This window comes from Caretta caretta, chromosome 2, assembly GCF_965140235.1.
Source record: "Caretta caretta isolate rCarCar2 chromosome 2, rCarCar1.hap1, whole genome shotgun sequence".
Lineage (NCBI taxonomy): Eukaryota > Metazoa > Chordata > Testudines > Cheloniidae > Caretta > Caretta caretta.
The window spans coordinates 17,938,316-17,962,502 of record NC_134207.1 but is presented as its reverse complement, the minus strand read 5'-3'; the positions used below and the strand labels follow the sequence as shown (position 1 = coordinate 17,962,502).

Below are 24,187 nucleotides of genomic sequence, written 5' to 3'. Positions count from 1 at the left end.
ATAAGGTGGATAGAAAGCTGGCTAGATTGTTGGGCTCAATGGGTAGTGATCAATGGCTCCATGTGTAGTTGGCAGCCGGTATCAAGTGGAGGACCCCAAGTGTCGGTCCTGGGGCTGGTTTTGTTCAATACCTTCATTAATGATCTGGAGGATGGTGTGGATTGCACCCTCAGCAAGTTTGCAGATGACACTAAACTGGGAGGGGCGATAGATACGCTGGACGGTAGGGATAGGATACAGAGGGACCTAGACAAATTGGAGGATTGGGCCAAAAGAAATCTGATGAGGTTCAACAAAGACAAGTGCAGAGTCCTGCACTTAGGACAGAAGAATCCCATGCACCGCTACAGACTATGGACCGAATGGCTAGGCATCAGTTCTGCAGAAAACGACCTAGGGGTTACACTGGACAAGAAGCTGGATATGAGTCAAGAGTGTGCCCTTGTTGCCAAGAAGGCCAATGGCATTTTGGGATGTATAAGTAGGGGCATTGCCAGCAGATCAAAGGACGTGATCGTTCCCCCTCTATTAGACATTGGTGAGGCCTCATCTGGAGTACTGTGTCCAGTTTTGAGCCCCAGACTACAAGTATGTGGAACAATTGGAAAACGTCCAGCGGAGGGCAACAAAAATTATTAGGGGACTGGAACACACTACTTATGAGGAGAGGCTGAGGGAACTGGGATTGTTTAGTCTGCAGAAGAGAAGAATGAGGGGGGATTTGATAGCTGCTTTCAACTACCTGAAAGTGGGTTCCAAAGAGGATGGATCTAGACTGTTCTCAGTGGTAGCAGATGACAGAACGAGGAGTAATGGTCTCAAGTTGCAGTGGGGGAGGTTTAGGTTGGATATTAGGAAAAAAACTTTCACCAGGAGGGTGGTGAAGCACTGGAATGCGTTATCTAGGGAGGTGGAGGAATCTCCTTCCTTTGAGGTTTTTAAGGTCAGGCTTGACAAAGCCCTGGCTGGGATGATTTAGTTGGGAATTGGTCCTGCTTTGAGCAGGGGGTTGGACTAGATGACCTCCTGAGGTCCCTTCCAACCCTGATTTCTATGATTCTAAGGGACAGTATTGTGATCATAGGATTTTGAAGATGTGCTCTGGAGGCCGGGGTTGGGAACACCACATGGCTGGGTGCAGAAGCTCACTACAGAAGCTCTCCAGTTTGTTTTATTAAAGTTGTGTTCCTTTCTCATTCACTGGTTATTTAATGAACCCAAAGATCATTACCTGGTATCAGAAGTGCTGAATGAGAAGGAAACCGCAGTCATTTTGAAGTTAACTCCTATGTTTGCAACTAAAAACAAAGACAAAGGGAAGCACCAGAGAAGCATGTGGAGCATCAGGCATGGAGGCTTTTGCATGTATTTGGTGAGCACAGTAGTAGCTTGACTAGCTTAAGAAAGCAGGGTGGGGAAGCCAAAAATTGATGTGTTGCAACCTCCTTCCTGTCTGCAATTGTCAGGCAATGGTGCAGAGAACTGTAAAAAATTCAGAGATTTGAATTATATTTAACTGTCATGGGGCAGAGGAGAAAAATGATAAAGTGAAATCATGTATCTTTTTGCATGTTGCTGAGGAGAAAGCATTCAATATTTATAACAAGTTTAAGTTTGAAGAAGGTGGAAGCATGAAGTAAAGTAAAATACCGACTGACTAAATTTGGCATGCAATGTTCCTCAAAAAGGAATGAAACCTTTGAGAGAGAAACATTTTTACATCCATGATAACACCAAAGACAACACTGATAACACCATAGAGCAATGTGTCACAGAATTAAGAAAACTCAGTAGAGCCTGTGACTTTAGTGAGCTGACAGTCTCTGGTCAGAGATAGAATCATTTGTGGCATTAAAGACAACGTGTTGAGAGAAACAGCTCCGTGAAGGAGACTTAACTTTAGAAAAAGATCTCCAGATATGCAGGGCAGTAGAAACTGTGAAAGCACAAGCCAAAGAACTAAATTCACCAGAAAGGGTGAATCCATGTTCTAAGTACAAAAGAATATAGCCAGAATAGGTCAAATCAAAGAGTGGAACCAATCACTATGAAAACCACTGTGAGGGGGAAGACTGGGTACAGATGGATCACAGCATGGCCCCAAACAGTGTGTTTCCTTTGGGAAACTGTCATAAATGTGGGGAAAATAATCATTTTGCAAAATGCTGTAGATACCAAATGCAGAAAAGTCAAGTGCATACAGCTCCACAAAGGCCTTATGAGAAGGTCAGCACTGACTTCTTTACCTGGCAATCAAAGGATTATTTAATAGTCACAGATTATGATTCTCTGTATCCATAAATTTACACACTGCACAGTACTAATAGTAAGTCAGTGATAGCTGGCATGAAGGGAATCTTCTCTAGATGTGGCATTCCAGATGAAGTCTTTAGCGATAATGTGCCACAATTTTCCATTGTGGATTTTAGGCAATTTGCCATAGACTGGGATTTTCATCACAAAACATCAAATCCAAATTATCCCCAATCAAAAGGCCTTGTGGAAAGGTCTAGATGGACAGTAAAGAATCTTATGAAAAGACTTGACAGTGGGGTGATTTGTATAAAAAACATTACTGGTTCACTGAAGTACACCCCAGACAATGGCTTTTCTCCAGCTCAGCTGTAATGGGAAGAAGGATCAGATCTAATTTACCAATTACTGATAACTTGCTGAAATCTCATAACAATGAAACCATATGGAAAAAGAAAGAAAATCTGAAGTGGAAGCAGAATTATTTTGGCAAAGGGCCCGTGGTCTCCCATCTCTTAACCCAGGTGATGGGGTGTGCCTTTGTAATCACACCTCTAATACACAGGGCCAAAGAGTACTGTTAAAGAACAGCTGCATCCAAGATTTTATATAATCCAGACGGACCAGGGAAGACACATTTCAATGTAATCAAAGGGATTTACGAGTAATCCCAGAAAGTTCCAACACATTGACAGTAGATGTGGACTCCGGCATTTCCTATCTGACTGATCCTTTATTGTCAATGCATAAAGGAGAAACTGTCAACGAACAAGAGAGCAACTCACACTCTAATGAAAGAGTGATACTGAGAAGATCAGGTTTCAGAGTAGCAGCCGTGTTAGTCTGTATCTGTAAAAAGAAAAGGAGGACTTGTGGTACCTTAGAGACTAACAAATTTATTAGAGCATAAGCTTTTGTGAGCTACAGCTCACTTCATCAGATGCGTACAGTGGAAAATATAGTGGGGAGATTTTATATACACAGAGAACATGAAACAATGGGTGTTACAGACTGTAACAAGAGTGATCAGGAAAGGTGAATTATTACCAGCAGGAGAGCTTGGGGGGAGAGGGGGGCGAGAGCCTTTTGTAGTGATAATCAAGGTGGGCCATTTCCAGCACTTACAAGAACAGTAGGAGGGGAAATAGTTTTACTTCGTATAATGACCCGTCCACTCCCAGTCTTTATTCAAGCTTAAGTTAATTGTATCCAATTTGCAAATTAATTCCAATTCAGCAGCCTCTCCTTGGAGTCTGTTTTTGAAGTTTTTTTGTTGAAGAATTGCCACTTTTAGGTCTGTAATCGAGTGACCAAAGAGACTGAAGTGTTCTCCGACTGGTTTTTGAATGTTATAATTCTTGACGTCTGATTTGTGTCTATTTAATCTTTTATGTAGAGGCTGTCCAGTTTGGCCAATGTACATGGCAGAGGGGCATTGCTGGCACATGATGGCATATATCACATTGGTAGATGCGCAGGTGAATGAGCCTCTGATAGTGTGGCTGATCAGTGCGGGAGATTAAACATCCTGAAAGACTCAGATGTGCTAATGTGCCTGGAGAAGGGGTAAGTGGGGAAAGTGAGTGTATCACTCTACAGTGATATGATAGTAACCTCTCCTCTCAAGGTAGTTGATGGGTTTCTGGAAAGTTACTACATGGGTTGAGAATTTTATGCATGTGTTATGAGAGCTGATAGCTGTCTGTATAAGATTGTGATCTGGAGATGCTCCCTCATAAGGGACAATATTATAAACATGGGAATTTGGAGATGTGCCCTGGAGGCGGAGGTTGGGAACACCGCATGGCTGGGTGCAACAACTCACAACAGATGCTCTCCAATTTGTTTTATTAATGTTTTATTCCTTTCTCATTCACTGGTTTATTATCTAATGAACCCCAAGATCATTACACATATAGTGAACATCCCAATAACTGGGGGTAATCGTAAGTTAATACAGACCAGTTCCAATTCTGTTACAATCCCTGCCTCTCCTGACTTGCATTCAGAGAGCAGACATTTTCTATGTGAAATTTCATTTAATCAAAAACCCAATTTTTCATCAAAACACAGTTTCAACAGAACCACCTCTAATACTGATCCCTCAGTACATCAAGAATCAACTTTATTTGGAAACCTGGCATTCAACCCCATTCCTCCCCAACATACACATTCCAAAAAGAGTTGGCCAATTTACCTTACACAGACAAGCATCTTACAGATTTTAGAGTACAGTTAGTCCAGTTTTCGGTAGATCAACTGTATGTTCTGGTAGGGCCAGTTCTGGCCTCTACTCACTGATACTTTAGTTCATAACTTGTTCCACCAACTTCAGTGGCACTGCTCATAGAATATGGGCAGTAGACTCTTGTCAGGGTTCCCTCCCCACTCTGAACTCTGGGGTACAGATGTGGGGACCCGCATGGAAGACCCCCTAGGCTTATATTCCACCAGCTTAGGATAAAAACTTCCCCAAGGCACAAATTCCTTTCCTTGTCCTTGGACGGTATTGCTGCCACCACCAAGTGATTTAAACAAACATTTAGGGAGGGGCCACTTGGAGACCTATCCCCCCAAAAAAGATCCCCCGAAGCCCTTTCACCCCCTTTCCTGGGGAGCTTGAGAATAATATACCAACCAATAGGTTAACAAAGTGAGCACAGACCAAATCCCTGGTTTTTAGGGCATTGAAAATCAGGTTCTTAAAAGACGAATTTTATTAAAAAAAGTAAAAGAATCACACCTGCAAAATCAGGATGGAAGATAACTTTACAGGGTAAATAAAAAGATTTAAAATCCAGAGGATTTCCCTCTGAGTTGGCTTCCCAGTTACAAAACAGGAATAAAATGACCTCTTAGTACAGTAAAAATTCGCAAGCTAAAACAAAAGATAATCTAATGCATTTCCTTGCTATTACTTACAATTTCTGTAATTTTAGGTGCATCATTTCAGTAGGAGCTGGGTTACCTGCTTGGTCTCTTTGTCCCGAGAGAGGGAACACACAAAAAGCACAAACAAGACATCCTCCCCCCTTCCTCTGGATTTGAAAGTATCTTCATTCCCCATTGGTCCTTCTGGTCAGGTGCCAACTAGGTTAATTTACCTGTAGGGGTTAATCAGTTCAGTGATTCTATACCTCTGGCCAAGAGGGATTTTATATTACTGCATACATAAAGGTTGTTACCCTTCCCTTTATATTTATGACAACTCCGGCCTTCAAATACATTCCATGACTGCACAGTCTAATTCTGGACAAAAAGTACTAAAGAAAACTAGTTACAGAAGAAGATATGACTTATTTAGATGGAGCCACTTTCTGCCATCCTTACACAGAGTAGCACGACTGAAACGAACAGAACCACTTGCAGAGTAAGGTACTTCTCAATGTAAGGGTGGAAGAATCTGGGTCTTGTTTAAAAAAAAAAAGACTCGAGTCTTTCGCTGTTGCCCCTCCACCACCCACACAACATGGCTGGTACCAAAAGGCCTGTGAGATTTCCACTGAACAGCCTGGCCAGATGCCAAAGCCAAATTGTGGTTTTATAAGCTGTGGACCACTCCATGTTCTTTCTGCTGTATTGTAGAAAACAGATGCCAACACAGTAGGAATGAGAGGTTAAAAAAAGAAAACCTTTTCAGATCACTTACGAGTCCCTTAACCCTTCTTGTGTCTCCCACAGCCTTTGGATAAACAGATGCAGCTGGGCTATAAAGTGACATAAAAAGCCATATACAGGACTGGTAGATGTAAAATTATGCCCCAGGAAGATCTGCATATTAGATATTATATAACTGGAAACAAGAAAGTGTCCATCCACACAATGGTTGGGGAGATATCATTACTCCAAAATCAGAGCTACTTCCACTGCACAGCTGTATGTGTTGGAGTCACATAACAAGGGTGGATGAATAAGAAGGTTATGCTAAAGTGTCCACAGGTGACTAGAAATGCTGTTATAATTTTTACTCCCATATCTCTACTTCCTGTAAATCTAACTGCCCTCTATCACTCAGGAGATAAGAGCTTGATTCACAAAGAAATCACTTGTCAAATCAAATTTACATTTATAAAATGTCCTTCATGCAGGCACCTCGAGGGCACTTTACAAAGTCAGTATAAAAACAAAGGCAATGCAACGTGAGCAAGCCAAGTCAAACAAACAAGGTAAGTTTTGCTGTGAAAGTGGACAATGATTTGATTCAATTCATTTTTGTCTGGGGCCTGTCATGCAGAGACTCTCAAAGTGCTTTGCGAAAAGAGATGAAACCCGATAACATTTGGAAGATATTTGGGAGCAGCAGATCTCAGCCGAAGAGCAATTCAAACACAGTTGGAGGAAGTGTTAGTCAAAGAAGCAATGACTGTAAATAAAGAGAACAGAAAAAGGGAATATTCTTTAAAAGGACAGTGGGGTATGCCAGTAGGTTTGCAGATTAGAGCTGAATGAATCAGAACCACAGGCAAAACGATAGAGGGGCTGATCTGAAGAGAAAGAGAGAATTAATGGTTCAGAAAGAAGAAACTTCAAAATGTCACAGGTAGGAAAGTAGTTCCTAGCTACTGAAAAAAGCTGATCCAAGAGTCACCATACTGACTTGTAGATATATCTGCAAATAAAAATACTTGGTTCAGTTGACTTCATTTGCAGGGTAGTGTAATCCATTATTTGGACAACTGGCAGGTCTGAACAGAAATGTTTGTGAATCCTGAAAGTTTTAGCACGAGTGATGTTGCATCCAAAATTTCCAAACAGAACGTGTGTTGTTTGCTTTTTTGCTATTGTGACGGGGCAAGGCCAGATGGCTATATTAGCTCCAGGCTAAACAAATCCCTAGTACCAGGATAAGTGAAATGGCAGCTGCTCCAGGTCAATTAAGACACCTGGGGCCAATTAAGAACTTTCCAGAAGGCAGGGAGAAGGCTAGGTTGATTGGGACACCTGAAGCCAATCAGGGACTGGCTGAAACTAGTTAAAAGCCTCCCAGCCAGTCAGGTGGGTGTGCATGTCAGGAGCTGTGGGAGGAAGTTGTGTTGGTGGAGAGGCTGAGTAGTACACACCATATCAGGCGCAAGGAAGGTGGCCCTGAGGTAAGGGTGAAGTGGAGCTTGAGGAAGTGAGGGCTGCTGTGGGAGAAGTAGCCCAGGGAATTGTTATGTTTCTAAAAGGACAGCTACCATAGCTGATACTATTAGGGTCCCTGGGCTGGAGCCTGGAATAGAGGGTGGGCCTGGGCTCCCCCCTGCCCACCTTTGCCCCCTGATCAATCACTGAAACTGGGAGATAACAGAGACTGTGCAAGGAAGGATAATTTGTCCTCTCCTCCCTTGCTGGCTTATGATGAAAATGGCTCAGACTGTGACCCTTGTCTCTAGAGAGAGAAGGGTTACGTGGAGGGTCACAGTGAGCCTCTGAGGCTAGTGAAATCCGCCAGGAAACATGGGACCCACGGAGGCAAGGACAGAGCTTTGTCACACTATTCATTATTCTCCTGTTTGAAAAGATTCAGTCATCCAAGCAGGGAGGATAAGCAATAAATGAATAGCCAATTATCAAAGACCCCCTCCAAGGAGCTAGTCATCTGAAAATTATTGATCCAAATTTTCTGGTGAATATTTATGAATGCATTATGAAGATTATGAGAATCAGTTGGTTAGTGGTTAGTTAACTAACAAGATGGGGGTAGATAGGTGACAAACATTCTTCACAATTAATAGTTTGACCAACTCCAGTTGAGAGAGGGAGAAGGGAGAGAGAATAGATCTGAGATAAAGTTGACAGAGTCCGTGAAGAATTTTGAAAACCAGAGGAGAATTGAAGCTCTCCATCTACACTGCAATGAGAGGTGCGACTGCAGCTCAGACAGGCAAATCCATGCTTGATTTAATCTAGCTAAGGAAGCTTAAAATAGCAGTAACGAGGCAGTGATAGAGACCTCAGTGCAGGCTAGCAACATGAGTATACACCCAGGATTCCACAGCCTGTGCTGAAGCCTGGCCAGCTCCATCTTCACTGCCATTTTTAACGGAGCTAGCTACACTAAAGCTAGTACAGATATGCCTACCCCATCTGGAATCATGCTCTATTGCAATGCAGATACACCTTAACAGAAGTATTTTATCCCATATCATAGTCAAATACCCCAAAGTGCTCTGCAAAAGAACACAGTCCCAAAGTTCTAGTGTATGATGAAACTGATGATAAAAGCCACTTAGAAGCGGAACTGGAGACAGCAGACTGGCACTGTGAGTATAAAAGGAACATTAGCAGTTCAACAGCCAAACTGCTTCTGGAAGCCAAATAAAGCCAACTGCAAAACAAACTATAACAACTTTATTCTTTTCCTACTCCATGTTTTAAGTTTGCGTTGGTTCCACCAGTGCATTACAGAAGTTTGACTGAGGATAGGTAAGTAGTGGAAATGAAAGCTGTTGTGTTCCTTTAAGAATGTTTTCAGTATGTGCCATATAAAGCAGTGGTTGCTATGGTAATTATTATTGGTTAATTAGGTTTGATGAAGCATTCTGAAGCATCATTAGTTATTAAACTAAAAATAGCTGTTTGCCAGAAGGTTGTTTTCTTTAATAAAATAGTCTCCAAAGTCTCATTTACCCCTTCCCCTTGCAGCTCACCTGGGGTTTGGTTACTTCAGTGTAAGATATTATTCAACATGCTCTTTTAAAATCACTTATAATAACTCAAATTAATTAATGGTGGGGTTGTGATGTGCTGGACTGTTAGCTCTGGAGGCTGAACTCCTCTGCTTTGGCTAGAACAGGAACTTTTGGCTATGCAAGCTTCCCATCCCCATCTGATCAATGGACTTTGAAAGGCACGCATCAGCACTCAAAAGGCCAAAATCACTCTCCATGCTCTTTCGGCTTCTCAGCGGATGCTGCCAAGTACTAACAACTGTAGCATTTACTTTTTAACTTATGGACATGTCTCCACCAGGAACTGAATGGAGACCACCAACTCGTTTTGCAAAGGCCACTGAGCCACTGCCATAACTTTTAGTTAATACAGACTGACTCAGGCTTGATTTACACACTTGACATAGGAGGAAAGGCTCCATAGACCATTATTAATCCCCTGCATCATCCAGGCCACAGTTATACTACATGTTCTATTGGTACTCAGGTAAGGGATTGTTATTTTACACCCATAATTGTTCTAGATGCCTCAACGAGTTTATAAAGTAAGTGATGGACTTGAGAGATGAGTGAGCATATAACATACCTGAGAGGGGCAGTTGGGAGAAAAAAAAAGGACCCTGGTTACAGATATAAGACTTAGACTGCAAGCTCTTTGGGGGCAGGAACAGTCTTTGTGGTGTGTTTGTACAGAGTCAAGCACGATAGGGTCCTGTTCCATGACCAGAGCTCTTGGGCACTAAAATACAAATCAATAATAAGATTAGGAGGTTTGATTCTGAGTCAGCTCAGTTTAAGCAAACACATGTCCTCATGGTTCATATGAGGTCCTTTGTTGGATTGTTAAGTGTAAGCACCATTAGTTTTTGCAGGTATTACCTCTTGGGGTTTTAACTTCTGGAAATGACAATTTGGTGCAAAATTTTCAAAAGAGCTCAGGGCCAGATTTTCAGGAGCTCAGCCCGTTGTCCAGATTTTTCAAAAGGAAAGTTTTCAACAGGTAAGTTGTGGATTTCCAGAAATACGAGTGTTCGTAGTGTGTATAAGAGGGGTAGCCGTGTTAGTCTGTATCTAAAAACAATTTAGAAAACAAAACATTCCCCCCCAGAACAATACACTTACATAAAGTCAGTTGTCATGGTTTTAGATCAAAACAAAAATTCAGAAATGCTTGTTTTAATATTCACAACAAGAGGTGTAATATTCTATTATGAAAACATGGCTATTTCCCTCTTGAGCTCTTCCATTGAGTCCATTAGACATGCAGAAAATTAAACGTTAGAGAAAATTGTTCATGGGTAACTCGAAACATGCCATTTAGCAAAGCAGCTGTCCACTTAAGGCAGGGCATTTGCAATACACTGCCCATACATTAGGTCGGGAAGACAAATCATGTCCTATCAGCCACAAAGTGACAGCAAGTGACACAACCTGAGTGATGCATTGAGGCAGGCAAGCTAAAATATAACCCTCATAGTGCCACTGAGCATCCCTAAATGCCAAGCCATTTTCAGCAAATCACCGCTAACTCATTTTGAGCTAGTCTAGTATTTAGGCATAACCTTAGCAAACGTACATATTTCTGGAGTTTTGATAAGTCTGTCTTTTCATAAAAATGCTAAAGTGACCAGACATCAAGGACTGTCTGGGACACTGGAAGGCTTGGGGCTGCTCCCTGCACCCCAGGTAAATGAGGACCGATATGAATACTTCCTTGGAACAGGGTTGCCTGCCCCTCCCCCAAGTTCCACTTCAAGACAAGGGGTGACTCTGCAGTGCCCCCACCCCATCTTCCTTTTCCTCAGGGGTCCTTATGCAAACCCCACACAATCTCTCTCATGCAATCACAGCCATACTTGAAGGCTGATTTCTTTACTTACAAAGTTCCAAAGCAAACAAATCAAATCTTCCACAAAGCCTTAAGCTGGTCACAGCCCATTCTCCACGAGGAACTGTCTCAGCTGGGTCCCGATCCTGGTCCTTGTCCCAATTCCCTGCCCCTTCCTCCTTCAGGGACCACTGGAGGGGACCTCCTCTCCCCGCAGCTGCTTCGCTCTTACTGACCTCCCTCTGACCCTTTATAGCCCAGGTGCGGTCCCAACTGTAACGCTCCTTTTTTTCAGAAATTGCTTTCCATGGCTGCGTGACATCTCAGTCTATCTAAACATCTGTCTCTCCACCCATCCAGGCATACATACACACACACACCCCGCTCATCACTAGATGTTTGGGAACCACTGATCTACATGTATTTGAACAAACTAACTGCCAAGAATGTGAATGATAATTGGGAATTGATTAAAAACACTTTTCTTGATGTCCCACCATTGAGGAAGAAGGCGCTAATGTCCAAAAAACAATCTGGTTTGGAGGGGAACTGAAGGCAGCTATAAAAATAATATAATAATTGGAAGAAAGGGGAAGTTGATAGAAATGAAAATAAATCAGAAGCTGTACAAAATGGATAAGGGAAGCAAAGGAATCCAAGGAGAAATGTATGGCCAGCATAGTTAAGGACAATAAAAAAAAGAGACTTAAGTATTTTAGGAACAACAACAAAAAAATCCTAACAATGGTATTAGCCCATTACTAGATGGAAGTGGTAGAATTATCAACAATTATGCAGAAAAGTCAGAAGTATATCTATCCTGTATTTTGAGAAAAACGGATGATGTAGTCATCTTATTATAACACTCTTTGCATTCCACTAGTATCTCAGGGGGATGTTAAACAGCATCTACTAAAGTTAGACATTTTTAAATCAGCAGGTCTGAATAACATACATCCAAGACTTTTAAAAGAGCTGGCTAAGGAGCTTGATGGACAGCTAGTGTTCAAATTTTCAATGAAACACTTTAGAAGTTCCAGAATACTGGACAAAAGCTATTGTTGTGCCAATATTTAAAAGGGATAAAGAGAATGACCTGAGTAATTATAGGCCTGTCAGTCTGACATCAATCCTGGGCAAGACAATGGAGCAGCTGATATGGGACTTGACTTGGTACCACATTACCTTTTGATTAAAAATTAGAATATAAAATTAACAGGGCACTCACTAAATGGATTACAAGATGGTTAACGGATACCTCTCAAAATGTAATTCTAAATGGAAATTGATCATTGAGTGGTTGTGTTTAACAGGATCTCACAGATTTTTTTTTCACCCTATGCTGTTTATCAGTAATTATGTTTTCTTCCAGCTCATTAGTAAAAATGTAAGTCTCCAGATGAGACACAAATTGGGGGAGTAGTAAATAATGACAGGTCACTGATACAGAGCAATCTAGATCACTTGGGAAGCTGGGTGCAAGCAAACAATATGTGTTTTAATATGGCTAAATGTAAACATACATCTGGGAACAAAGACTGTAGGCCCCACTTACAGGATGGGGGACTCCATCCTGTGAAGCGGTGACTGAAGAAAATTTGGTGGATAATCAACTGAACATGAACTCACAGTGCAACACTGTCATCAAAAAGGCTAATGCAATCAGATGCATAAAAAGGGGAATCTCAGGTAGGAGTAGAGAGGTTATATTACCTCTGTATTTAGCACTGGTGCAACCAGTGCTAGAATTTTATGTCCAGTTCTGGAACCTACAATTCAAGAAGGATGTTGATAAATTGGAGAGGGTTCAAAGAAGAGCCACAAGAATGACTGAAGGATTAGAAACCATGCCTTATAGTGATAGACTCAAGGAACTCAACCTATTTAGCTTAACAAAGAGAAGGCTAAGGGGTGGTGTAAGGGAATGGACTCACCCCTGCAGCACCTCCTGCTGGTCTTGGTTGGGAATTAGCTCACCAGGCTCTGGAGCACCCTCTGCAGGCCAATGATCCACCTTACTGCTGGCTCTGCATCCCTCCTGGACCCAGTGCCCCTTGCCTCCTGGATAGCTGCTCCCTGGCAGCACACCCAGTGTCTCTCAGGGTCCCCCCACCCACTATCCCCACCTTGCCTCAGTGTAAGTCTACTGCCAGTCACCAACTAGCCCCTTGTATCAGGGGCAGACTGCAGTGTAAAAGCCACTAATCACTGGCAAGGAGGGGTTTGGAGTTGCTGCCTCGGCCTACCTGTGGGCTGGCCCCTTTGCAACCCCAGTACCTGCCTGGCCTTCAACTAGGCCACAGTCTGGGATTTTCCCAGCCGGAGCTCCCCAGCTCCCTTGGCCTTTCCCTAGCCCTGCTCCAATCTAGGTACTCTCTGCTCCCTACAGCCAGGTCCCTCCCTCTCCAAAGGCGAGAGAGAGAGTGTTTCAGCTCCTGGCTCACTGCCTACTTATAAGGCCAGCTGAGCCCTAATTGGGGTGTGGCCCCAGCTGAGCTTACTTCCCTACTCAGCCTGGGCTGCTTACCCAGCCCCAGCCCTCTCCTGGGCTGTTCTAAGCCCTTCAGAGGAGGAGCGGGTGTCTACCCTGCTACAGGTGGCTTGATGACAGTCTATATGTACCTACATGGGGAACAAATATTTGATAGTTGGTTACTAGCCTAGGAGAGGAAGAACTACACAATCCTATGGCTGGAAGTTAAAGCTAGACAAATTCACACTGGAAATAAGGCATACATTTTTATAGTGAAAGTAATTAACCATTGGAACAATTTACCAAGTGTTGTTGTGGTGCATTCTCCATTACTGGCTATTTTTAAATCAAGATTGGATTATTTATTTTATTTTTTAGACGATCTGCTCTAGGAATTATTTTGGGGAAGTTCTATGACCTCTGGTATACAGGAGGTCAGACTAGATGATTACAGTGGTCCCTTCTGGCTTTGGAATCTATGACTATAGGAGGGAGAAGGATTCTCTAGGTTGGTATAAGGGGGATATAACTAGGAACAATGGGATGCATGTAAGGAAAAGAAAATTTAGGTTGAACATCAGGAGAAACCTCCTAAAAGTGTGGTATACACAAGTAGTCTCTAAGATAAAAGTTAGAGCTGGTTGGGAAATGACTTTTTCTTTTTACTTTTGGACAAAAGTTCACAAATGGAACATTTTTGTCCAAATCCACCAAAAAATTATTTGGAAATGCTGATGCTCATGGTGGCTCATGGAAGTTGTACTTGTGGTGCCTCATGCTTCTCTTCTCCTTTATAAACCAGGCTCCCTGGCGAACCTGCACCTCCCATGATGCACCAGGGTCTCTCCTGCTGAGCCACCTTGGAGTATCATGGTAGTCCCTGGCCACGGTATAGCATGGGAAATGCAGTCTTGCTGGGCACATGTTCCAAAGAGGAGAACTGGGACATGAGGGACCTGAACTACAGCACCCATGAGGTGGTGTTGTAGCATTTCCAAATAGAAATTTTCCAGTTTTCAGGCAAAAAATTTTGGTTTCAGGTTTTGTTTGTTTGTTTGCTTTTTGGGGCTTTATGAATGAAAAGTCAATTTTTTTTCCCAGGCAGTTTTTGTGAAGAATTTTATTTAGTCAAAAACCCAATTTTCATTTGATAACCAGTTTTGGTGGAAATTTTTTCCAGGAGTCCTGATAATGGAATATATTTTAAAGGAAGTGCTCGAAGCCTCATTGCCTTACTTATTTAACGTTAAAATGGACAAAGCAGTGGAGACGGAAAATTTTCAGAAGTGACCTCCAATTTTGGATGCTTCAATTTTAGGGTGCCCTAATGCTTCAACGGCAGCCTGATTCAGAGGTGCTGGGCATTCAGAGCACCCATTTTCTTAAGCTGGGGTTGCAAGTGCTCAGTAAAAACAGTCCTAGGGGTCTAAAGTTGAGCACTCAAATATTGAGCCAACCAAAATCGGAGACCACTTTTGAACACTTGACCCAGAGTTTGCATAGTATGTATAAATCAGGGAGAATAACCCAGCATTGGTAAGGGATGGGCTACAAAACCTAAGAATAATTTCCTATCTCTAACATCTATGATTATATGAAGGTGCTTCCCTATTTCAGAGACACTTAGCAGAGATCTTTGGTTAAATACTGTAACTTCTATTAAAAGTAATTAACTTTCCATGTGCCTTTAAAAGGAAGGCAGCGTATATTAAATGTAATCACGTTGGCCTTTGTCTTGAACAGTAATTGTGCAGCTACTATGTCGGCTGATTTAATTGGGGTTGGTCCTGCTTTGAGCAGGGGGTTGGACTAGATGACCTCCTGAGGTCCCTTCCAACCCTAATCTTCTATGATTCTATGATCAGATCAGCTTCTGAATAAAAGATAGGTGAAGTATCCCATCTTTGGACAGACTCAGCCTTGTAAATCTGAAATTTGGGAGTGGGATGATTGCGTGCAGAAGAGAAAGCCGCACAGCTGTTTCAGGTACATATATACAGTAATGTGAGTGTTGAGGGAGAAGAACCCTATATCTGAGCAGGTGGCAGCCTCCCACCTTATCCTGTTTGCTTTTGGCTGCCTCATATACTTATTTACAGTTACTTCAGTCACTGGGCAAGAGATGATGGCATGCAGAGAACCATCACTTTTTCTGCCACTCAGTGCAGGCTGACACAGGATCAGGTCCTATGTCAGTAGCATTGACAAATTTAACTAGTTATGTTTTAAAGTAAGGAGAAAAGCTACTAAATGTGCTAGGGTTTTCAAAGCTATCAATAAAGATATATAGGGAGAAAAATAGGGATGTGAATTTTCCCTTTTGAGCTCTACCAAAATGTGCTGGCCTAGAAGAAGTTTTAGGGGGGACAGAATGGAAAAGGGATTGATATTCATGTGAAAAATAGATGGCCCACCTTAAATAGGGAGTTTTGCATGCCTGTAACCATGTAAAAATGTGTGAACTATGGTGATAATGTGTCATCCCGAACAACGAACAAAAGATTTAGCCATCAGATTGCCAATGGGAGCTGCTGGAAGCGACGCAGGCCAAGGGATGTACTGGCCGCCACTTCCAGCAGCTCCCATTGGCCTGGAGCAGTGAACCGCGGCCACTGGGAGCTGCGATCGGCCGAACCTGCAGACGTGGCAGGTAAACAAACTGGCCCGGCCTCCAGGGGCTTTCCCTGCACAAGCGGCAGAACAAGTTTGGGAACCACTGATGTAGATGGTTATTTACAGCCACTATCAAACACTGACTGCTATGCCGCTTCAGCTTCGGTATTAGCTAAAATATAGTATAACAAAAACAGAATTAGCTGACCTATATTTCAACTTTCTGACAATTTTTTGTTTTTCATTGCTCAGATGACAGTTCTCATTAGGAGGAGGTTGTCAAAAGTGGATGAGGGATAATTATGTTTGTGTGATGGACAGCAATCAATCTTTTCTTCCACTATTTGTTGCTGTTCTTTGTCCATCAAATATATGTGTGTCCTGACAATTACCCGCAGAACACACTGCACTTCCTTCCCCACTGCAACTGCCAAGTCTCATGACCTCTATCCAGACAACAGTGTTTGATGCAGTTCTATAGAATAACCGCAAGAGCCTGCCCAGAGCAGAGATTACAAAGGCTTTTTCCCTCCATGCATAATAGATCAGGTGCAATATTGTGTGTGTGTGCTCCTCTGAAATATCAAGTCATGGCCATTGCTAGAGGCAGGAAACTGGATTTGCCTAACCAGATCTGCTATAGAATGGAAGAGGAAAGCAACAGCAAAGCAATAGTGAGCTAGCATTTGCCTTAGGTCCTTTATACTTTTCAAGAAATAAAAAGGCTGCTATGAAGGGCATTCCATCCCGGGTGAGAGTCTCCCGAAATAATGAATGTGCCATCTGTGAAATAGTGATAATGTAACGCGGTTACTTACTTTGCCTGCCTTGCCATAGCATTTGAGTGCTCCAAAACCTTTAATGTATTTCACTTCACAACACTTCTATGTGGTAAGGAGGTACTATTACCCCAACTTTACAGGCAGGGAACTAGAATAGACTAAATGACTGGACTCAGGTCACACTTGAAGTACAGGCAGAAATGAGAACTCAGCCCAGGTTTACTGAATCTCCACACTTAACCACAAGACCTTTGCTTCTAACAGGGCCTGCTTCTGATTTCCTTTACACAAATATTAATTCAGGCATAACTCAGATGAAGTCAGTGTAAAAATACAGTGTAAAAGTATGTGTGCAAGCTGAATCAAACCCTTTTAGAGACTTAGGGCTCTGCTGGTCACTCTTTGCCCACAGTCCTATTTAAAGTGTAGTATGATCTGAAAAGGAAACCTGCTAAAATGTCTCCTTATCCTTCACTACATATGTGTCCACTGTGTGCCCTTGAATCACACCTGCTTACTCGAGAGACAAAAACAAGCGTATAGCACTGTTAATGCTGTACAGCCAGCATAGCTGCAGAAGAGCATGCAGGATTCTCTTCTTTGCTCATCTGCTTCAAACTTGTCTGTTGAGTTGTGATTATAGAACTGTGGTGTTTTGAAAACTGTGTTAAAATTACAAGTGACCACTTTAAGTTTGAAGGGGTTTCCTGGTGCTGATTGCAGGCTACGAGACTCTGTGGGAAAGCATGCAAGCTGGATATTCAGCAGACTCACTCTGCATAAAGAGCCAGCCTGGAGCTGTGCCTCTCTGCCTTAGGTAAGAGCGGCAAAGAGTCCTGTGGCACCTTATAGACTAACAGACGTATTGGAGCATCAGCTTTCGTGGGTGAATACCCACTTCGTCAGATGCATGTAGGTAGCAGCCTGCTTGCGCGCGCTCTCTCTCTCTCTCTCTCTCTGCATTTGGTTGTTGGGTGTTAGAGTTCTGGATAAGTGGTGTTCCACTGCAACCTTTCAGGGAGAATATTCATCTTTTGTTATAACTGTGTGTGTGTATATGCCATGAACCTAACAAGAACCTTTGTCAGTGATGCTATAAAGCACAAACAGAACACAGCTTGGGTTTCATACCCCGGGAAGAGTTTGCATTGTCCGCAGTTAGAAAATCATCTTTTGACTTGTAAAAGTGAGAAAATGTGATATGGAAATTATTGAAGGATAACTAAGGAACTCCATGATATCATTAGTCTTTTTGCGCAGTACAACTGTGCTTCAAAGTGTGTTTCTACTCTGAAATGAAACTGTGAAAGTGGCACCTTCTTATTCAACAGATTGGCTCCCTGCATGTAGTCAAAGTCACATTTGCTGGTTTTAATCTCAAAAATGTTCCAAAGAGGCTGTATCTAGACCAGGGGTGGGCAAACTTTTTAGCCCGAGGGCCACATCGGGTTTCCAAAATTGTATGGAGGGCCGGTTAGGGGAGGCTGTGCCTCCCCAAACAGCCAGGCGTGGCCCAGCCCCTGACCCCTAACCGACCCCCCCTGCTTCTTGCCCCCTGACAGCCCTCCCCCCGGATTCCTGCCCCATCCACCACCCCTTGCTCCCTGTCCCCTGACCGCCCCTGGACCCCCCGCCCCGACTTCCCCACACCAACCCATCCAACCCCTCCTCTCATTCCTGACTGCCCCCCCCGGGACCCCTGCCTCCATTCAACCCCCCTGTTCCCCACCCTCTGACCGCCCCAACCCCTATCCACACCCCTGGTCCCTGAACAGCCCCTCAAACTCCTCTGCCCTCTATCCAACCCCCCGGCTCCCTGCCCCCTTACTGCACCACCACGCAGCACAGAGCACTGGGGCAGGCCGGGCTCTGCAGCTGCGCTGCCCCAGGAGCTCACGGCCCCCCGCCCAGAGCATTGCGATGGCGGCGCAGTGAGCTGAGGCTGCGCGGGAGGGGGAACAGTGGGGGAAGGGCCGGGGGCTCGCCTCCCAGGCCATGAGCTTAGGAGCCGAGCCAGAGGGTCCCACGGGCTGTAGTTTGCCCACCTCTGATCTAGACTGTTCCCAGTGGTAGCAGATGACAGAACAAGGAGCAATGGCCTCAAGTTGCAATGGGGGAGGTTTAGGATGGATATTAGGAAAAGCTTTTTCACTAGGAGGGTGGTGAAGCACTGGATTGCGTTACCTAGGGAGGTGGTGGAATCTCCTTTCTTAGAGGTTTTTAAGGTCAGGCTTGACAAAGCCCTGGCTGGGATGATTTAGTTGGGGATTGGCCCTGCTTTGAGCAGGGGGTTGGACTAGATGACCTCCTGAGGCCCCTTCCAATCCTGATATTCTATGATTCTATGAAATAAGTTTTTATTGCATTTTTACTCCTGTTTACTCTGCAGTTCAACGCAGCTGAGAAAAGCGAGCTCAATTCTAGCCCTTTTTAAGCATCATGGATAGAATGTTTATCTAACTTCCAATGGCAGGAATAATTTTCCCACTCAATTACACCAGTCACTGATGGAAGCATCTGAAGAAAATCAGATTGCATGGGTGTCAATAAGGATATAAGTTGGCTTGAAGAATCCATATATAATATTGGTAAAAATCCAAAAGTTTGACTTTCAGATTCCAGGTTGATTCTGCATGGCTGGCCACCCAGAAATCTAGCGATCTCTTCATCACACTGTAAAACTTTTAGTACATACAGCTTACCTGCACATAAAATGGAATATATTTACTCAGACCTGCTGGTAGCAAAATAGCAACTCTGTTCTGTTACCCAGTGCCCACTGCTCCTGCCATTTTACGACATTACATTTTTCTTTTTGCAATGCCCCTGAAAGTCACAATTAAGATAACTAAAGAAATATTTAAAAAAAAGGAAAAAAAAATCCCCCAACTTTTTTTCTGGGAACTAGTCAGTTCCATTTGGAAATCACTAAAAAAATGTATTCCAACAATGTCATTTTTAGAGTCTGTTTTCATAACAGATCTATACCTTTAGGGCTTGTCTATATAACAAGTTACTGTGCTTGCCCTGCAGTAACATCCCGTGTGCTATGTCCCAGAGTGTGGCTTGGCATACTAAGCTTTCAAGTAGTAGTAGATCAAGATGCACTCCAGAATTGTAGCAGTGTCCAAATGGGATGTTACCACAGGTCAAGCTGATCCACTGTAGATTCACACCGTACCATCCCATGCAGTAACTTGCCATATAGACAACCCCTAAATAAAAATACTGACTGAGATTCTCAGCTGATCGGCAGCTGCTTTGCACCATAGCAGTCTGTAAACATGGAAGATACAGGCCTCTAAATATTGTCCCTATCTAGGGGAATTCTTGAATGGCATAAAATTGATGTAGCCCTCTGATGTACCATCCCCTTCCTAGCCTTGAGTATATAGACATGCAGACCATGGAAAAGGGAGCATGTCTGGGGCATCTCTATGCCACACCAACACCCAGTTGCTGGAATGGCCCTTAGGGACCATTGGTAGTTGACATAAATTAGAGAAGCCCTGAGGCTGGGGTCCAGCCTAGTTGAAAAACTCTAGAATTGTTGGTGAGATGCAAAGGTGGCTTAAGGCCACAACTGCACTCCCACCCATCCAGAGCTGGGCTGGGCACAGCTCAAATGCAACCCAAGATCTGGATCACTGCTTGCCAGGTCACCTCAGGAGTTTTATTTACAGTGGTCAAATGTTCTCTTTAAAAGCCTATTTGGTTTTGATTCTTATTTTTTTTTTCTTTTCATAAGACACAATTAAGAACCCACCCAGACGGAGAATGGGAAAGGAACACAGAGGCGAGTGGAAATATACTAGACACGACCCACAAGAGACTACAGCACAGCAGCTGGATTAAAACTTTATCTCAGAAAGTTAGACAAAGACAAATGTTTTCCTTTGTGAAACCTGTGGGGGGTGTTTTGCTATTCGCCACAGTGGATGTTTCAGTGTGACGAGCCATGAAAACTCAGCGCAATACAAAAGTACCAAGAGTGCTGCGGGAAAAAGTTGACTCAGTTCTTTGCCTGACAGAATATGTCAGAGACATAATACAGGTTTAGATTTCTTCTGCTGGTTTGTTGGAAGAGAAAAAACACTGAGCAAGGCCTGATTCTGATCTCACACTGTGGCTAGCCAGAAGTAATTCCACTGAGGTTTATGGAGTTACTCTGGTATAAAACAAGTATGGGATCACAAGCACACCCAGATAACTACTGTGGACTAAATCCTGCTTGGTTTACTCAAAAGGGTAGGTTCATTTCTTTCAGTGGGACTACTCACGTGAGCAAGGTAAACAGGAATTGGATCCTTCCGAGCAAATTAAAAGAATATGGAGGTTAAACTTGGGAGATGCTGAGCATCTGCAATTCCCACTGACATCAGTGAACATAAGAATGGCCATCCTGGGTCAAACCAATGGTCCAGCTAACCCAGTATCCTGTCTTCCAACAGTGGCCAATGCCAGGTACTTCAGAGGGAATGAACAGAACAGAGCAATTATCGAGTGATCCATCCCCTGTCATCCAATCCCAGCTGCTGGCAGTGGAAGTTGCAGGAACTCAGTACATCTCAGGATCAAACCTATTGCATTGATCTTGATGTATATACGTTAACATATAATGAGCAAGATCCTTAGCTGGTGTAAATCAGCATCACGCTCCAAAATGGAGCTATGCTGATTTATACCGACTGAGGATCAGGCCCCATATGCACACACAATATGAGCGATCTACATTGCTGCTTTACAATACCAGTTCAATCAGACTTTAGAGACACAAAATCCTGCTTGTCCTCCTCACACAAAACTCTGTGGATATCAGAGAGTCTCTCTGCATGAGCAAAGCAGCTTTTGGTCCTCCAGAGAATATACAGATCAGTGCCCAAGCAGTAATGATACATAACTGCTGATCTCGTGGGAAAGCATTGCTGATGAGCCTCTGAAAAGGAACATTATATGCTTTTGGACATGCTGGGGAGCTATTATTGAGGGCTGACAGACAATGTTTAAGAGCTTCGTGTCATTAAAAAAAATGGAGAATAATCTGGTGTATTGGGTTTGTCAATGGGGTTTCAGTCATTGGGTGAAAAATTATTCCTTAATCTTTAAAAATCAAGCCAATACTATTACAATAAATTGATTCTGCCCATTGGCTGATTTTTACAGGAAGTCAAGCAGTGTTTATGTATAAACACTATGAAAGGTGCCAGGTGAAAAGGGACTCTGTTTAATTAAAACGGGATGATATATTGTTTAGGACTTGGGCAGTAACCCAAAGCCTGTTGAAATCGATGGTGACATGCCCATTGACTTCTACAGGCTTTAGATCAAGCCCTTGGGCTCTGTTCTGATGGTCTCAGTTCACCGTCTATTGGAACACAAGTGAAATAAAGTGTTCCTCATGTTCATGTGATGATCCTCTTTAATTTCTCATGTTTGTTAATACTCAGAACGAGTGTTTCTCTGGAAGCATAAACCCCCTGTGAGGCTTCCCAGAGATCCCCAGGGCTGTGAGGCACCTTGCTACCACCCGCCTTTGGCGTGAGGAAGCCCTGCCTGGGCCTGCTGGAGGTCTGCTCCACAACTCCATTGGCTACTGGCAACACAAGCCCTCCCCTCTAGGTCTAATCAGGCCTCGCTGTCTCTTTACACATTATCAATAGGTCCAGCCCAACCCCTGAGCCCTGCAAGTGTCTCCCTGGAATGTCCAGTCCCTTTCCCACTGGACACTCGCAGTATTCACAAATTCACTTCTTCCAAAGAAGCAGTGCACACCAGTTTACCTGATACACCTCAGATCACCACTCTGCTTAACGCACAACTCTTAGATATGTTTGTAGTCAAAACAAGGAAAAGTTTATTTAACAAAGTATGAAGATTCCAGTGATAGCAAGTAGAAGTATTGGAAACGAAGGATTACATATAAAATAAAACCATAACAGGCATCCTAGAACTTAGATATAATTAACAAGATACTTTCAGGTCTAATAAATTACTGCTCACCCGTACTTTCCAGCTAGCCACACTGTGATCCCTTTTTCATGAGACAAGCCATCCTGTCAGGTTGTCTCCCAGGTGAAAGACCCACGCTCCTAGATGTACCCCCACAATCCATTGCCTTTATGCATAAACAGGATCCCCTCCTGCTGTTTATTTCTTCCTGTAAATTTCCTCTCTTGTAGATTTCACAATCTTTCACTGATATAAGGCTCAGTATGCAAAAAGGCTTCCATTGTGAGACATACAATGTTCAATACACACATGACCAGACAGAGAGAGAAGCATTTGTTTCCTCCTGCTTCAACTTGTCTAAGGCCATGTCTACGCTACAAACTTTGGTCAGTGCAGCTTACGTTGCCATAAAGTCACTGCGGTTGTATATTGTTTGTATGCATGCATACTTGGCTCCTTGTATTGGTGTTGCACGTGCTCACTAGAAGTGCTTGTGTCACTGCACAGTGTGGTGCACCATGGGCAGGTATCCCACTGTGCAACTCGCCGCCATCCAGCGCACTGTCTTTTGGGAAGCTTTGGCAATGCATGGTGGGGCAGAAATGAGTCGTACAGGGGTGACTCGGAGCATGGGGTCAATTTCCTGGCATGCAACAGTCTCCATCCCATAAAGTAATCTATAGCTTAGCTCATCATTTTGGTGCCTTTTTTAAAAAAACTGCATGAATCTGCATGTCCCTCCTCGCTGTCCACCATCTCTGACAGAAGCATCGAGCCTGCACAGCTCTGCACTATTGCCATGAGCATTGCAAGCAGAGGAGGCACAATCCTCCAGAGTTTGCACAGCCACAACAAGAACCGAATCAGCGCGGAACATGACAATTTCTTGGAGAACGGATTGCTATGGGACATAGTGAGAGCCAATTCAAGGTAGATGGTGGCATTCACAGAGCAGCTGCAGATGGCAGAGAACTGCTTCCGGGTCCGCTCTGGTGAGATCACATCACAATAAGGTTTGGGTTGATGAGAGTGGCTGCACCGACAGTGGAGAAGCGAGTGGCGATCGCTCTGTGGTCAGTGGGACATCACTTTGGATTTTGAAAAATCCATGCTGGCAGCCGTTGTCATGCAAATGTGCAGAGCCATTAATCCCCTCTTGCTACGCAGGACTGTGACTCTCAGCAATGTGCAGGACACAGTCAATGGATTTGCAGCAATGGGGTTCCTGAACTGCAGTGGACAAACAGATGGCACGCATAGTCCTATTTTGACGCCAGATGACCTTGCTATAGAGCACATCAACAGAAAGGGCTACATTTCTATGGTTATGCACATTTGGTGGATCACCGGGGATACTTTGCCAACACCAGTGTTAGCTCGTCAGAGAAGGTGCATGATGCATGCATCTTTAAGAACACAGTGCTATTCAGAAAGCTATAAGCAGGGACCTTCATTCCCGACTGGTGGATTACCACTGGGGATGTTGAAATGCTAATAGTGATTCTGGGGGACTCAACCTGCAGTTTGCTCCCCTGGCTCACGAAGCCACACACTAGCCACCTTGATGGAACCAAGGAAAGATTCAGCTACCGGCTCAGCAAGCGCAGAATGACAGTTGAATGCACTTTGGTAGATT

At 43.5% G+C, this 24,187-nt stretch overlaps 1 protein-coding gene across 2 annotated transcripts in view; it reads right to left on the bottom strand.

The window, feature by feature from the left end:
• ADCY8 (adenylate cyclase 8) overlaps positions 1 to 24,187 on the bottom strand; it is a 179,563-nt gene that overhangs the window by 128,922 nt on the left and 26,454 nt on the right. The gene's annotated exons all lie outside the window — the stretch shown is intronic.